General features: G+C 40.3%; 1 protein-coding gene across 1 annotated transcript in view; it reads right to left on the bottom strand.

Annotated features, from left to right (window-relative positions):
* MYO3A (myosin IIIA) overlaps nucleotides 1-13,627 on the bottom strand; it is a 166,495-nt gene that overhangs the window by 99,196 nt on the left and 53,672 nt on the right. The window lies entirely within an intron of this gene.

The following is a 13,627-nucleotide window of genomic DNA, read 5'->3' as shown; positions in this document are numbered from 1 at the left end:
TAATGGTCCCCCCTCTACCTACGGCCAATCCCATTTTGTGCGCTGGATTACATGTCCTCTCACTTACTCAAGTATATCACTCCTGCTGGATCCTCTTTCTCTCCTGTATCACTCATTTCTCCCTCTCGACTGTTATAACATCTTCCCCAAAAGAAACAAACAAAGCACCTGTCCTTGAGTTTGTTTCCTCCATCTACCATTCCATTTCCTTGCTTTATAGCAAAAATCCTCAAAAGAATGATCTATACTTAACTTCTTCAATTGCACTCCACCCATTAAGAAAACCCATGTCAGTCAGGCTGTCATCACACTCCACGGAAACAGCTTCCATTAAGGACAACAGTGACCTTCTTCACATTGCTGAGTCCCACGGTCCGTTCTAAGTCCTCATTTTACTTAACCTACTGGCAGCACTTGACAAACTCTTCTTGAACACGTTTGTCTTGGTGTCTTATGTCCTTCTCTTGATTCTCTTCCTTACCTCACTGGCATCTCCATCTCAGTATCTTTTTCTGGTCCCTCCTCATCTTCCTACTGTCACATTTTTGAGTCCCCCAAGCTTTGGTCCTTAGAGCTATTTTCTTGTCTATCAACATGTACTTCCTGATTTCATCACTTTAAATACCACTCGTGCACTGACAGCTCTGCTCGTCTCCAGACCTAAGCACCCAGCTGCTCACTCGACGCTTCACTTGGCTGTGAAGGTGGCTGACTTAATATGTCCCAAACCTGCTCCTGCCCACGACCCTCATCTCAGCCCATGGTGATCCATTCGTCTGCTTGTCAGCCTGACCCCTGGCTCCTGACTTTTTCTCATACTCCTCCTGCAACCCATGTACAAATCCCCTCAGCTCTTTCATCAAATCCAATCCAGAACCAAACCTTTCTCAACACCATCGCCTCCACTACAGTTCATCTCACACCACAGCAGCCTCCCTGCTGCCACCTTTGCCTCTGATATCCTTCTCAACACTGCACTCAGAGTGAGATTTTAAAAATAAGTAAGATTTGTCCTTTGTCTTTTAATTTCCTCCTCAGTCCCATCGGTGTGATGAAACTTTTCACAGTCTACCTCAAATGCCACCTGTTTTAAACCCTCAGCATAATTCTGTACATCCTTCTGGACGAACATCTGAGTTAAGTCATTTCAGTCAATCACTTGTGTACAGGTCTTACTCCCTTTACTAGACTGTAAAGTTCCTCAGGATGGTGCTGGAATGGTTGGACATCCACATGCAGAAGAAAAAAAAAAAAAGAATCTAGACACTAAACTTACAAAATTTTCACAAAAATTAAGTTAAACTAAGTCATAGCATATATACACTACCAAATGTAAAACAGATAGCTAGTGGGAAGCAGCCACGTAGCACAGGGAGATCAGCTCGGTGCTTTGTGACCACCTAGAGGGGTGGGATAGGGAGGGTGGGAGGGAGGGAGATGCAAGAGGGAAGAGCTATGGGGATATATGTATATGTATAGGTGATTCACTTTGTTATACAGCAGAAACTAACACACCATTGTAAAGCAATTATACTCCAATAAAGATGTTAAAGTAAATAAATAGATAAGTCATAGGTCTAAATGTAAAATACAAAACTATAAAACTTCTAGAAGAAAATATAGGAGAAAAAAGCTAGATAACCTTGGGTGTAGAAATGAGTGTATGGACACAATACCCAAAACATCATCCATGAAAGAAAAACGTGGTAAGGTAGACTTCATTAAAATGAAAAACTCCTGGGCTTCCCTGGTGGTGCAGTGGTTAAGAATCCGCCTGCCAATGCAGGGGACACGGGTTCGAGCCCTGGTCCAGGAAGATCCCACATGCTGTGGAGCAACTAAGCCCATGCGCCACAACTACTGAGCCTGTGCTCTAGAGCCTGCGCGCCACAACTACTGAAGCCCACGCGCTTACAGCCCATGCTCCGCAGCAAGAGAAGACACCACAATGAGAAGCCCGCACACTGCCAACGAGGATTAGCCCCTGCTCGGCACAACTAGAGAAAGCCTGCGCACAGCAACGAAGACCCAATGCAGCCAAAAATATTTAAAAAAGAAAAACTTCTGTTCTGTGAAAGACACTGTTGGGACTTCCCTGCTGGCGCAGTGGTTAAGAATCCGCCTGCCAATGCAGGGAACACAGGTTTGAGCCGTGGTCTGGGAAGATTCCACATGCCATGGAGCAACTAAGTGCGTGCACCACAACTACTGAGCCTGCACTCTAGTGTTCGTGAGCCACAACTACTGAGCACACGTGCCACAACTACTGAAGCCCATGTGCCTAGAGCCCCAGCTCTGCAACGAGAAGCCACCGCAATGAGAAGGCCATGCACCACAACGAAGAGTAGCCCCCCTCACTGCAACTAGAGAAAGCCCACACCCAGCAATGAAGACCCAACACAGCCATAAATAAATAAATAAATAATTTATAAAGTAAAAAAAAAAAGACACTGTTAAGAGAATAAAAAGTGAAGTCACAGGCTGGCAGAAAACATCTGCAAATAATATATCTGATTAAGGACTTGTATCTAATAATATGAACAGTGCTTTATTCCTACTTGCGATTCTTAGATGTTTCCATAATAATTTTTATAGCATTTACAAAAATGTATAATTATGCGCTTATTTGTGTAGATAATTTAGCTAATATTTGAATCCCTTACTACAATACAAGCTCCAACATACACAAGACTATGTGTCTTTAGTTTCCCATTGTGTCCTTGGAACAAGGAGATGATTGAGAACACAGTAGGTCCTCAATAAATATTAGTTGAATGAATGCATATCTCCCACAATTTCTGGCACAGGATTTGCCCATAGTTGGTTTCCACATTTGCTGAACTCAACAAGAATCATCTTTCGTATCCCCTTATTTCCAAAAAAAACTCATATGACATATGATTTTTAAGAAAACAGAGAAAGATATCCAATTATGTCTTTAATTTAAGTGAAGCCCTGAATTTTCCATCTGTTTTTATGGGTCCATTTGGCATCCAAAGACTGTTCCTGGAGAATGACAAGGAGTGGATGGTGACAAGGAGCCTGGACTCAGGCACGAGTCCAGCAGCTGAAACAGCAGGAGGGACAGTGGTCTGTGGTGAGGCTGGACTCCAGGCACTACGGGAAGCCAACGCAATATTTTAATCAAAGGGCAGAGTGTGGAAACAATACGGTGGAGTAGCATGTTTTAGTAAAGAAAAAAAATCATTTTACTATATTGTAGAAATAAACATTATCACTAGGTAAAAGCCAAGAAAAGTTAAACTTCAAGTAGTGAATGCAATTCAGGGTCATCTATTCTAAGAACATATTAGATGATAAATGTGGCATTTCAAATTAGTAGAGAAAGAAAAAACTTCAAGAAATTGTGCTGGAACAGCTGGTTAAAATTTTGGGAATCATGTACTTTATGTAAAAATTAATTCCAGATGGATTAACAAACATAGATTTAAAATGTCATCATAAAAGTTCTAGGAGAAGATGCAAAAGAACGGCTGTGTAGTAATGGGATACAGATGGAATTTGTAAATATGAAAAGATAGAAAGGAGAATTAAAAAATGGAAGAGATTTGACAATACAATTTTAATATGAGTATAATAAAACACAAGTAAAAGAGAAAATGGGAAAAATATTTGCAATATGTATGATGGACAAGAATTAATATGTCTAATATATCAAGAACTCTTGAAACTCAAAGAACACTGAATATGAGATACCATGAGATACTAAGATAGCAGCAATTTTGTATTGAACACACAAGTTTTAGGCTTGTCTCTTTTAATTTGGGAAGATAAATTGATCACTATCACCATTTCCTAAAAACGACATGTTATCACCAAAAAATGCTGGAAGCTAATAATCTTACCTAGACTAACAATATTTAAAAAGCTGAATCATATAATCTCTGTTGCTTCTTCCAACCCTGGAATTCTCTGTCAACCGAAGTCTGTGTACTGATAGGTATACTATTGTAGCGTATGGCTGTCTGCTTCATTCTGAAGAGAAAAAAGTCCTTTTCCATGACTTTGAAAAACTAGGTTTTACCATTCATAAAGACTTCATCAGGGCACTTGAGAAGATGCTTTGGCCCTATTCTAGAGCATAGCTCCTTTATTTAGATTCCTCTCCAGTTAAAGAGTAGAGGGGCTAAGGTATATGGGGAGTGGCCAAGCAGGCAGCAACAATGGCCATAAAGCCGGTGAGGAACAGGGGCTGACTGATAAATTATCCTACATTGAACTGAATTCTGAGGTGGTTATACAGAAGATCCAAAGTTCTTTCTGAAGCTATACAAATCCCTTCCTTTGTTTAGATCACGGAATTATTGACACCCAGTTAAGAGGCTGGGCTCTAGAATCTGAATGCTCAGATCAAATAACAAAAGATTTTGTGGGGATAAGCAAAATGGATTATTTCTTGTCAAACTCTCATTTAAAATGGGCATATGGAAATGCCTTATATCTAATTGCTACTATTATTCCAGCTGTGGCCCTACCACTTACTAGCCATGCGGCCTTGGGCAAGGAACTTACTCTGCTTCTTCAGAAATAAAATGGAAATAATAATGGCTATTTCACACACACACACACACACACACACACACACACACACACTAGGTAGAGCCTTAAACTATACGTTTCAACATCCACTACTGCATTCATTCATTCAACAAATACTTAAATTTCTGGAGCATCTAATATATTTCAGGCACTGTTAGGAGTTGGGATAAAGCTATGAAGACAACAGACAAATGTTGTGAGATGTTGTGAGATTAAATAATACATGTAAAGTGATTCATTCAGGGCCTGCTATGGTTAATAAATTATTATTATTGCCTTTATGATCATAGGTTTAATCCTCATTTACTTTATATTTAATATTTATATTGAATTATATATTTAATTTCTATTTATTTCATATTTTGTTGTCTTCACTCTCTTTTTGTCCCAGAGGTGACCCCTCTACCCTCTTCAAGCATGAACTGTAAACACATGACCCTGAACTCAGCAAAGCAGGGAGTGAGAAAATGTGGGCCCAGGTCTTGCTGACAGAGGATTCATGAGCATCACTGATTCTGAAGGACTTCACTGTATTTATTATTAAGTCCTACGTATACCCTGATGGTAGCATCTCAGCAGGAAATGGGCACCATATCAGCAAACAACTCTTCCTTTCTTTGTTTCTCCTCCCTGTGTCACTGCAGTGCTCAGGCTGATTTGACAGGTAACAGAGCTGGTGCTCAGTCGGGTGCTGGAGGAATGTGGTGAAAAGGCACATGGTGTCTGGCATATGTCGGTGCCAGCACATTCCCCTCCCATCTCCCGCTGCTTCAGAGTTCGGCGCTGCTCTCCACGAGGTCAGTTTAACTGGAGAAGTCCCCTGGTCATGGGGACGGCCTATTTACATTTCTCCCGTATCTGTATTTCTGTATCACCAATGACTGCTGGACACAGCCATCACAATAGACTGCTCTAGAAAGCACTGTCAGCATTGCTGTCACTTCGTTGGGTCTTAAACATAATAGAGACAATGGGGCCAAAAAAAATTTAAAAAAGGCAGTTACAGCTGTCATGACAAAGTAGCATGAGTGAAGGACTCACATTTATACTCCCTCAAGTGGCATGATTAGTTGCATCAAGAATACTTAATATTTTAAAAACTACACAATTGACCACATATAAGATCATAGGGTGTAAGAGTGAGAAAAGCAGTTAAATAAAATAGTCCAATTCCCTTTAATTCTAAGAATTGTGAAAAGTGAGGTAAACAAGTTTGTGATGTGTTCACAAAAACTCAATGAACCCAGTTATTAATATGGTATCTCCATTCCTGCTCTGATTCGTTAGACTTCTCCCACCCTAAACACACACACACACACACACACACACACACTAGGTAGAGCCTTAAACTGTACGTTTCAACATCCACTACTGCATTCATTCATTCAACAAATACTTAAATTTCTGGAGCATCTAATATGTTTCAGGCACTGTTAGGAGTTGGGATAAAGCTATGAAGACAACAGATAAAGTCCCTGCTCACATGGAACACACATTCTGATGGAAGAGTTAACAATAAATTATAAACAAAAAAGATCATTCCCATGAGGGTTTTGAAATTACACAAATCATGCAGAGTTAATTCAGGTGCATAAATTAGTTTATAAAAGCTCTTTTTCATGAGTTAAACACTTTAAAAGCTATTAAGGTTGTAATGAATGATGAAGAAAAACTATTTTTAAGGTGTATTCTGTGAATGAAAATAAAAAGAATCATCAATTGTGAAAATATTTTACATCTTCTTACTGATACATGTCTCTTTTGGTCATTAATGTAGCCTAAGCACCTAAAAGAGTAGCTGGGACATAGTAGGTACTCAATAAATACGTGCAGGATGAATAAATGAATGAATAAATAATTATTTGTCAAAGGAAACTGTCCAATCTTTATCGTTACCCTATCTTTCAAGATACTTTTACACTTTTTACGTTTTCCTTTTGCCTTCATTTTACAGAATTAATTTCCAATGTTACTTTATTAAATATTTAATTTCTGTGAGACTTGGAGAAGGCAAAGTCAGAATCCTTCCAATAAGATTTTTGTCCTCTTGTGAAAAGTACAGCTTGTTAACCAGATTATATTTTTCATTTACTCCATCCTACTGGAGAGACATAGTTTCAGACTACAAATATTTTCTTTCTGTGTTGTCAAAGGTCACAAATACCTCAGGGGTGGTTAGTACAGCTTCACTTGTATTTCAGTTCTACACACTGAAAAAAGAAACAACTCTTGCTGCTCACTGTTAAACGTTTATCCTTGCGATTCAGTTGTACTGCTGTAAACCAACAGCTTTATTTGCTTTCACTTTGGTTAAATATTCTCTGGTAAATATCAAGCTCCGTCTTCTAAGGTGGTTCGGGAGCCACTGGGGTAGTTCAGAAATCCTTTGTTAAACAGAAATATCATCAATGGTTTTCTTTTAGTTTCCTTATCCATCTTTAAATTCCACTAACAAAGTCACAACTGGTAACACCAATGGGCATACAGGCTCTCACTGGTGTGCCCTGGAAGACTAGTTTTTATTGATCTGCAGTTTGACCCCTTTGGCCAATCGTGCAGTTTTGAAATGATGCTGGGGAAGGAGCACACGCCAGCCGGGTCAGCCAGATGAGCAGATCAGCTCTGGCGATGACTGGAGTGACAGACGTCATCGTCACCCAGCTCAGCTACACTTTTGATTGTTCTTTTCATTCACAGGGCCCTTCCTCTTTCACATATAGTTAACTGGCGGCTGAAGAAAAATGTTCCCACTGAGAAATCTTGTCTGTTTCTGCTGTGAATGTGACTCCTCTGTGCTATTATTTTATTTTATTTTATTTTTTTCTGTGTGTGTTATTATTTTAGAGTGACCTGGTTTTAGATGTTGAAATGAAACTGACACCGGTGTTTGCAAGAGTATTTGATCCTCCATCTGCCAAGAGTTCCTGACATCTTTCTTCTCCTCACCCTTAGCTCAGAGACAAGTAAGAGAACAGGGAAGAGACAGTTTCTGTAAGTAGAATCTTGCTGCATAGTTCCTTCAATGTGTAGAGTTATTAGTGCCACTGTAAGTATCTGTAAGACAAACATCAGTACAGCAAAACAATCTGGTTAAGAACAAACATGGCTGGGACTTTCCTGGTGGTCCAGTGGTTAAGACTCCACGCTTCCACCGCAGGGGGCATGGGTTCAATCTCTGGTCGGGGAACGAAGATCCCGCAAGCCACGTGGTGCGGCCAAAAACAAAAACAGAAAAACAAACAAACAAAAACATGGCTGAGGAGTTTCACATAGTCTGACTTTTCAAGGAATGATAGCATGAAGGGTCATGGAGAGTGTATAATTACATTTACTACATTAATTTTTTATAAGTACAAAAAGTATACTTTGTTTTTTAAAAAAAATTGAAAAATACCAAAAGGTATAAGAAAAAAGTGTCACCTGTAACTACATCCCCAATATAACCACTGTTGACATTTTGATATTTCCTTTTATTCTTTTTTATACGTATCTAGTTTTTAAACAAGTCAACAGGATTTCATCTTTGTGCCATCTTACCCTCCCAGCCTCCTTCCTCTCTGGTGACAAGGGATAAATTTCCCTGCTCTGGGCACAGGCCAGCTCTTGTGCTCGTAACCTGCTTCCCCCAGGGTCACTGCTGTGATGCTCCCCTGTCATCAGCGGCACAACCTCTCCCCCGTCGGCGTACAATGTGCTCTAGTATCTCCCGTCTTAAAAAAAAATCTCTCCTTTGATTCTCCATGCCTTCCAGCTACTGCCCCATTTCTCCTCCTTTTACAGCTGAGCTTCTTAAACAGTAGTTCCTATTCCTTATGTCTTCCTCACCTCACCTCTTTCCTTAACTTCTTCCAGCTGGGGCTGCCCTCCACCCCACCCTGCTGAGAGGACTCTCCGCGAGATCACGAAAGAACTTGGTGTGTCCAAATTCAGCATTACTCCGTTTTAAAAAACTTGCAGCGCTCTTTAGAAGAATTGCACATTCTCTCCTTGAAACACTGGGTTTATGTGGTTCGCAACAGACCACGTTTCCCTGCTTCTCCTCCCTGGAGGGCCACAGTCCCTCAATCACCTGTTCTGTCTCCTCTTCCTACGCTAAATTCCCAAACACTCACATTCAGTGACCTCATCTGTGTCATGGCACCAAATACGTCTATAAGCAAATGACTCAACCACTGTCTCCAACATGGGCTTCTCCCCTGAAGCCCAGACTCCTATATTCCACTGCCTACTTGATAACTCTGCTTTCCTGTTTAATTGGCATATCAAATGTAACTAGCCCCAAACAGAATACATGACCTCTCCACCCTATGTGAATAAATATAGGGGAATTACATTTTCATCCATGGGCAGGGAACAACACCCACATTTTAGGCTTGGCTGCCCAGGTTTTGTGTGTGTGTGTGTGTGTGTGTGTGTGTGTGTGTGTGTGTGTGTGTGTGTGTGTGTGTGTGTGTGTGTGTATTTTATATACTTATATATTAAATATATACTTATATGTGTATTTAATAGATATATATTATTTTTTGAGGGGACCTTGTGGTACAGTCAGATCTATATAAGAATCAACCATGAAGTCATAGTATTCTATTTCAATTTCTATTCCCAAGACTGGAATTGCCATAGGTAGCTATTTATTTATTTCCCTTTCTTTCCTTCTTTTTGATAAAACACTGGGGATTGTGATATCAGATTTTTCACTTAAAAAAACCCCCAGCTGTATTTAAATAAATGCATAAACATCTAACTTCAAAGTGAACCAAAATTGTTTTCTTTGTGTTTTTTTTTTTTGCAGAGATTACAAAACTAAACGGGGAAGCAAACAAGATTAGGGCAGCTGAACAGTCAGAGATAAACCTTTACATGCTTGGCAGTAAGGAATGAGGGGCATGTCATTTTGAATTCTACTCAAAGGCTGCAATATTCTGCTCTAAACCTTGACTACTATCTTTAAAAAATATTTCTCTCCTTTTCCCCAACAAAGAGATGGTTAAAAGATTTAGCTACTTTAAAGCAAAATTTGTCCAGGAAGTTACTCTCAATGTCTAAGGCCTTCGACATGAGAGCAAAACTGTATTCAGAGGACTAACAATGTGAAGGCACTCGCAGAAAACAGTCGCTCTGCCCTCTACTCAATCTGTGCATCTCACTTTACTGCAAAAAAATTAGTATCATCTTTATTCAGTGTCCTGCCTCCTGTGAGGCACTGCAGAATTCAACCCTATAAAAATGTGTCTTTTCTTTACAGTAATAATACCAAAAACAGATGCAGTCAAATCCTAGGCTACTGCTAATTTGAAAGAAAAGAGAGAAGGGATATTGCAGTATTTCTTGCAACCTTTAAATGTAGGTCAAGGCTCTTGATAATCCCTTAGGTTTTAATTTTTTTCTCTCTAGAATAAATTTTTTTTAAAGACTAATGCCTTTAAGAAAAAGGCCAAAGGGTATACATCCAGAATTTTTCAGGAAACTTTGTTCTTTTTAGAAAAATGTTATATTTTGCTCTATTTAAGTGCATATGCTTGTTGTATTCTCAGCATTTTATCCCATGAAATCCAATGTGATCACTTTCAGGGGCCTCTTTAAATATGATAAGTATAAAATTATAAGAAATATATGTACAAATACAATATTTTAAGAACAAGTAAGGATTTGAGTCAGTTTAAAATAGCTAAAAATGGGTAATGCCATAATTCAAGTAATTAATGATTTCTAGAACATCACTGGAAACATTACAGGAATTTGCAAATCTGATATAAGCTTTCAGAATTTGTAAAGTGGGCCTAACATCTGATAAAATTTAGATTTCTCTCTAAGGAATCAGCATATTTCAATATTAAATACTAATGAAGAACAATCCTCCATTGAAAGATGTTGAAAAGACTAAAGAAACGACTAATAAATTAACCACATGAACTTTAGAGAAGCCTCCCAGGATTTCATCCTCATACAGATCTGCTTGAAAGCATTTTTATGTGGAAGTCCTCAGGAGGACAAAATTTTTCAAACTAAATTAGGACCTAGATAATAAACAATGAACCAGGGACAGCCTTCTATCCAATTCTTTATTTGTGCTGACATCCCATGTACATAGCTAGTATCACAGACGGGAATCTATTTTGGGTGATCAAACAAATGCATTCAGAATCTTCCCAGGCTCCTGATCCACAATCCACATGGTGCAACTCTAGGGCATCATTCATGACGTGCCTCCAGGCCTGGGGGTGAAAGCAGTCACATGGAATATGAAATGAACAGTGTCTCCAGGAGTTGTGCAGTGCGGCCTGTCGCACTCCACTTACGGCTACAGTAGGGGTCATTAACACCAGCAATCAAATTTTTCTTGCTCACTGACTGCACATGCTAATGTAGGACTCATGTGGCCTAGAAAGTCCCCATCACTATGTCTCACAAGTGTTCGTGGACAAGCCTGCTTCAGCCAGACACCACTGTGACTCAGCTCTTGTTCAGGCGCATATCAGTGGTTGACACCCGTTGGTCACTTTGGGAACCCTTGCTGCCCTCTCAGCACATGGAGTCCTTGCTGGCCAGGCTGGGCTTGCTCAGTGTTCCTCAGCAAGTCTAGGCTCAAAAATGTCATAGCATTCCTTCTGCTATCTTCTACTGACCAAGGAACTCACAAAAAATGGCAGGTTCAAGGGCAGGCAACACAGACTCCAACTCTTCATGCAAGAATTGTCAAAAAATTGGGACTCTCTCTAATCCATCATACCCTGTCCTATTTTACTAAGAAAGTGAGTGACAGTTACTTCAAGTTAAAGATCACAGGGTAAAGTAATTGTTCCCTTCCCTTAAGACTCACAAAACAACAAAAAGAATGGAAAGTTGAGAAAAGTCTCCTTTATGAGAAACAGGAATGGCCACAGGCCCAAACCACAATCTATAAAGCACAACTGTCAAATACTGTGAAATTTGTGTTGAAATGAGAGCGGAAGCTGAGAACCAACACATAATTATTTACACTTCAGTCAGTAACTACAGACACTTAAAAAAAAAAAAATGCACAGCCCTGAGAAGCCTATCCGATGAGCCCTTGCCTGGAGCTATCAGTTCTGGGGGCATGGGTGGGCCATGCCGGAAGTGGGAAAGGGTCCTGATGAGACCCAGGTCAACATGCAAAAGAGCGACGGGGTGGAGAAGACCACGGGACAGTGACCTATCACATACCTGTCCAGCAGAGGGGTGGCCAGTGGCCAGGGGGAGGCAGGATGATGGTAAGAGAAGAGACAGTTGCTTCATTATGATAGAGAATGACAGTCATGAATGGGTTTATGCTGTGAGCCACAGAGAATACAATGTGAATGGTGCTACTTGGGCTCGTACCACCTAGTGGCCCTGTACACTGACTTCTTCAAGGTTCAAAACTGAGGGGAGATGTGCAAGAGGATGTTCAAGAGAATCAACCTAATTCAGCTTAAGCCTTCCCAAATCATTCTTCCATCACTCCCACTTTTTGTTTTGCTAGAACAATAGCTGTTCCCAGTCCCATCTGAGAAGAGATTCACCACCACATACTTGTAGTTTAAAAAAAGGAGGAGAAGAGTTAAGGATTATAAGCAACAGACAGATGAAGAGCATACACCATAAGAAAGAATCATGGGAAAAGTCCAGACGAAAAGGTCCCCATCCCTCAAAGACAATTCTTACGTGATGTCTCATTAAAAGAGAAAAATCTTCAGGAGAGGGTACAAAGCTTTAATGAAGAGATAAGAACGCAACAGATAAAAACTGAGTCAGTTGAATTCAGAAAAGAAATGGAGGAAAGTCATGACAGAAAAGCAACAAGACGCAGAATATACATGACTGAGGTCACAGATGTGGTAAGTGTATAGTCTGAGCACACAAAACTAGAGGAAAGAACAAAGACCCCATCTGCTCTCCTGAGCCAGTGGCAGTCAGCTCCCGCACACCACAGGGTACAGGCAAAACGATACGGAAGGACTGACCCGAAGACACAGCTGGGTGAAACTACTGAAAGCCTTATGGAGACCCTGTAGAAGCAACCCGTCATGAGCATAGGGAGAAATCTCACGCCTTGGTTCTTTCAGCAGCATTACACTCTGCCCAAGGGATGGTAGAACAATGTATGTAATACTTAGAGGAAAAGAAACACTAGCCTAAGTATGCTTTACCTAACTAAACTAGGCTTCAATCTCAACAGGCAAGAAGCTAGGGGTTGAGGCTTTCTGGAAATAACCATGAGATGACGCAATTTATCTATCCAAGAGAATAATTAAAGAACTCAGGAAAGGAGAGGGTATAGTAAAAAAAAAAAAAAAAAAAAAGATTTGTGAGCAACTGCCTCTTCCTGTTTATTTGAATTCCTTTATTTATTGCTACTTAGGAACAAACATGCTCATAACGGTCTTCTCTCCAGGGAGTGCTGATTCAATCCTTATAAATTCAATTCCTTATAAAATTCTTGGAGATTATGTTTAAAAGCTATTTAGCTCTCATTTAGGAGCTTATCCAGAAGGGGAAGTGGTGAAGAAAGGCATAAGGAAATATTTCAGGTGAGGAAGGAGAAGTGATCATTTCTTTTCTAAATTTCCTGGTCCTAGATGGGTCCTTACTACATTCCCAGAGTTTCATCAGTCTCTTTCTGAGTTATCAATCTTGGACAGACACTGCCACTAGCTCATGCCTTGATGAGACCTTTTCTCCTGGATTTCACATGGACAACTCCTTCACCTCCTTATTTTGGCCAAATTAAGATTAGAATTTTCCAAAAGAAAATGTACTTAGAATAGAAGCATGCATACACATGTGCCCACCAGTGCATAGACACAGACACACACACAGACACACACACACACACACACACACACACACACACACCCCAATTAAAACACCCCACAAAAACATACAAATAGGGACCTCCCTGGTGGTGCAGTGGTTAAGAATCCACCTGCCAATGCAGTGGACACGGGTTCAAGCCCTGGACCGGGAAGATCCCACATGCCGCGGAGCAAGTAAGCTCGTGTGCCACAACTACTGAAGCTCGCATGCCTAGAGCCCGTGCCCCACACAAGAAGCCACTGCAATGAGA

Source organism: Aethalodelphis obliquidens, unplaced genomic scaffold, assembly GCF_003676395.1.
Source record: "Aethalodelphis obliquidens isolate GAN/ISIS:26980383/991018 unplaced genomic scaffold, ASM367639v1 scaffold23, whole genome shotgun sequence".
NCBI lineage: Eukaryota > Metazoa > Chordata > Mammalia > Artiodactyla > Delphinidae > Aethalodelphis > Aethalodelphis obliquidens.
The sequence above is the reverse complement of the archived record's forward strand: the minus strand, read 5'-3'. Positions and strand labels throughout refer to the sequence as shown.